The sequence below is a fragment of the Marmota monax genome, unplaced genomic scaffold, assembly GCF_021218885.2.
Source record: "Marmota monax isolate L192 unplaced genomic scaffold, Marmota_monax_Labrador192_F-V1.1 WCK01_AAM20220418_F8-fsc01006, whole genome shotgun sequence".
In the NCBI taxonomy this organism is placed as follows: Eukaryota; Metazoa; Chordata; class Mammalia; order Rodentia; family Sciuridae; genus Marmota; species Marmota monax.
Genome location: NW_026694378.1, coordinates 77,934 through 82,463, shown reverse-complemented (window position 1 = coordinate 82,463; position 4,530 = coordinate 77,934).

Genomic DNA, 4,530 nt, shown 5'->3' with positions numbered 1-4,530 from the left:
TGTAAGTATAATGATAATCTTTGAAAGGAAATGAAAGTATAAAATGAGGTTTCTAAAGCCTTCAGTAAAAACTCCCATAGTCAAAGCCGTGACTATGGGAGTTTTTACTGAAGGCTTTAGAAACTCCACTTGGGGACCATCAGGGTTAAAGGTTATTCTAGCCCGGAGTTTGGTAAGCAGATCCCTGCCCATCAATGGGGCTGGGCATTCTGGGATTACTAGGAAAGAGTGGTGGACTTTTCCCTTTCCTGGGTCCATAATCCTCTTAGTTGTCCAAGCCCGATATCTACTGCCATTAGCCCCTTGAACTATGGACCATTTATTTGATAGGAGGTCCAGTGGGGTCTTAAGGGCTGAGTATACTGCTCCTGTATCCACTTCAAAGTTCACTGGAGTCCCCTCCACTTCAAATGTTACCCTGAGCTCGGGGAGGGGATCCGAGCCCCGACATTCCTAGTCCTCTTCTAGAGTCAGCACAACCTCATTGAAGGATAGAACTGCAATCCTCAGGTAGGAGCAAAGTTGTCTCTTTCTCTGAGTGCTAAATTAGTCAAAGTAATGAGTGTCCCTGCTTGCTGTTGGCAGCCTTGTGGTTATCTGTAGAATTCTAATCCTAAGAAGAACAGAGCAGGAGTATTGATAGCCTGCTCTGGGACCCTCTTGCCTTCTGTTTCTGCTTATGTGATACACTAAATTTGACATTTTGAGTTTGGTTTCTAATCCTTAAAGCTAGAAGACAATTGATAGACATAATAATCCCAATCTTTGCAATCCAGTGATTTATGTGCATGGCAAGGGGGGAAAAACTGGTTAGTTTCAGGTGTAAAATATTTAAGGCAAAAAATACCTGTAATAAGGATGTGGAATTTCTCAGTAAATGGATGGAACTGGAGAGTAACATGATAAGTGAAATAAGCCAGATCCAGAAAGTCAGGGGTCAAATGTTTTCTCCATATGTGGAGGGTAGATCAAAAGAAGGGGAAAAAAAAGAAAAAGGGGAAAGGAAAAGGAAATCCCATCAAGTAGAAGAGAGTCCTGAGGAATAGAGGAAGAGGATTGGGGTGTGGCATAAACTATGGAAATTGACAATGGGGACAATCACCTAGTCCTAACATCAACATTCTTTTGTGTGTGTATGAGAAAGAAGTGCAGTGTTGTTGTTTTACATATAATGCTACTTTAGATTCTCTAAATACTTTTACATTTTTTGATGTGTAATAATAAAACACAGAGGAGAGAGAAGAAACAAATATCCATTTCCTTCCATAAATATCTTCACTCTCAGGTTATACTCTATTACCTACCATCTTTCCAATAATGTTAAGTGAAGATTGTCTCTGCAATAAGAACAGTTTTTTTGGCAGTTGAAGTTCCCTTCTGGTGCATGGCTGCGTCCTGTGCAGCTAGGGTGTACAGCAGAGTCCAGCGGCCACCTCAGGACACGAGTAACACACAGCTATGACCAGCTGTCTGCAGGGTCAGAAATCACCTTTCATTAAGAATTCCCAGGGGAGGGCTTTCTCTTGTAATTTGCCTGAGGTTGGAAGAGACATCAGATGAATTCGTTTCACAAATCGTCTACTCCTACCCGTGTTGGTCACTCAGCCCAACCTCAGGGGAATTTGCATGTGTCCCAGGCCATACCTGTGTCAGGAACACCATCTTTATCTCCTTATTAAATACCTTCTTAGAATACAGAACTGTACTTGTGAAGTGTGTCAGCCTACATAACCAGAGTATTTTTATGCAAACATACAGCCAAACGCAAACAGGTCATAAGCATAAATCCTGGCAGAGCTGGTAGGATAAATACATTGAGAGGTGTCTACCTAACAAGTGCACCCAGAGACGCTCTGTGGAGCCAGCCCGGCCCACCATGCCCTTTGTCAATAGCTGCAACACAAGGAGAAGCACATGCAGTTCCCCTCCTGGGCACGGCGCCCTCCAGGACACAGGCGCCTGGACAGGCTTGTGAGCGGCTGGCACTCTCCAGGGTTGCTGTTAATCAGGACTCACAAGCATATCGACTTTCCACAGAAGAGGTGAAGAAAAACACAATCCTCATTGGCATTAACAGAATGGCGCGGTGTGGAAGGAACACTTCTGCCATCTCAGGCTGTTGCCACCTCCCCTCCAGGAGGTTGCCAGGAGGCGCTAAGCAACCCAGTGGGACCCTGTCTCTAAATAAAATACAGAATAGGGCTGCGGACGTGCCTCAGTGGTGGAGAGCCCCTGGGTTCAATCCCTGGGACCCACCCAACAACAACAACAAAAAGACCCAAAAAACTAACTCCACACCTGACAAGGGTTGGTGTCCAGAATGTACGAAGAAGTCCAAACCCAACAGCCAGAAACTACAACTCAACTAACCAGGGGCATCAGAGCCAAGGGCCACTAGCACAGAAGCCAGAGTCCAGAGAGAAACCAGGGAAACGACTCCATTCACAAAGGCCTAACGCCACACCTAGGACTGAGTTCAACCAGAGAGTTCACAGGGGAAACTTCAGACTATGAGAAAAGAAACAGAAGACCCAGGAGGTGGAAAGCCCTCCCAGGCGGTCTGCACACACTGGAAGAATCGATGTCGTCAGAGCAGCAGAAGTGGTTTGCAGACTCAATGTCCCCCCCACCCCACCCCGACCAAAGTACCAGTCGCTCTCCTCGCAGAAGCAGAAAGCAGTCCTAGAACTCGCAGAGCGGCCACGGCACTCACAGCACCAAGAGCAGCCCAAGGCCCGGCCTCAAGCTGGGTGCAGAGCTACGGTCCTGCAACAGCGTGTGGGGCCCCAAGACACACAGAATGGGACGGGCCTTGGTGGACTCCTGGATGGGAGCTGGTCACCAGAAAGGCCAGATCATGAGTATGAACCTGGAACGTTAACTCCATACTCCATTCTCTAGAGAGAGGGGCTGAAGATGGAGTCAATAATGCATCGTGCCTATATGATGATATGAAAAAAAATCATAAACATTCATCAAAAGAGCTTTCAGGTTACAAGACACATCTGTGTGCCAGGAGCATGGACCTGCAGAGAGCTGCTATCCTTTCAGCCCCACACGCCCTTCAAAACAGCTGAGTAGTAATTACAGTGTCCAGGTCAGTGCTAGCTGGCCTTGAGTCCGGCTGCTCTTGGTTACCATCTGCAGCCAATATGGGTCCCACACCCACCATCTCAGAGGCCGAGGATGGACAGCTATGGCTGTCTAAGCAGAAACCACAGGAAGTTTTGGAATCTGGCTAGAAATGCTGACACATTCCCAGTATAATCATGCTACTTTCAAGGAAAATTGGACACCATTGGGCTCCAAATTCATTTTTTTTCTTTCCTACTAGAAGATTGTTCTATATTTTTTTTTCTTTTTCTGTGAGAGTCTTGAGCTACTTATGTATTATCTAATATGGCTCATATTTCCCCATCAGTTTCCCAAAGAGTGATGCCAGGCAAGCCCAAACTTGAAACTTTAACATATCCCAAACCCTAATACAGATCTTGACCCTAATAATACTCCTAGCTCTAAACTTGACGGTAACCCAACACCTAACCCTTAGAGTAGACTTAGCCATAAAACTAACCCTAAAACTATCTTTAACCATAATACTGGACCTGAAATTTGTTCTAGCCCTAATCCTAGTCCTAACCCTAAAAACACACCTAGCCCTCATCCTAGCCCTAAACCTAAATCTAAATCTAACCCTAACCTTAAGCCTAAACCTAAACTTAACACTAGCCCTAACCCTAACCCCAATGCTAATCCTAAAACAAGTCCTAACTCTAGCCCTAGCCCTAATACAAAACCAAGCCATAGCCCTAACCCTGACCCTTAACCTAAACCTAACCTTAACCCTAGACCTGACATTTTCCCTAACCTTAATTCTAACCCTAATCTTAACACAAACCAAACTCTAACCCTAACCCTAACCCCCTTATAGCTTGCCCCCTTGTCCATAGCAACCTGGTTCTGAACATTGCCCTGAAACCTCTCCATATAACAATATGCCATTACATAGAATATTCTGCTGGCTGCACCATGTCAGTCACAAGCCATTTGGAAGCCAATGGCAGATCCACATGGGCCCACACAGATGTTTTATCATACACCTTCCCACCTCTGCTCTAAGCCCACCACTCAGCAGGCTCCAACTTACTGGTATCTCTGTTCTACACCATTTTCATGAATCCCAGTCAATCAAGGTACTGTCTGATACACTCATGATCAGACGTAGGACATCCAAAGGTTCCCCAGTGCGACCTGGTCATGGGAAATTCAAAAATTTCATGGTATTTATCTAGGCATTTTTCAAGGATGAAGTTGGAGGCACTGTGGGTTTCAATTAATTCTGGAACCATTAAATGGTGAGGAAACTCATTTCAATGTAAGCTCTGGAGAACTCTCACAAGCAAGGCTTTCCAAAGAGTGGCCAAAAGGTCACATGAAGCCAGGCTCATTGAGGTCTACAATGTGAGGTCCATGTTTGTTTTGATTCTCAACTACAGCTGCCATGTCTTTAAGAATAAAATCATGTGATAT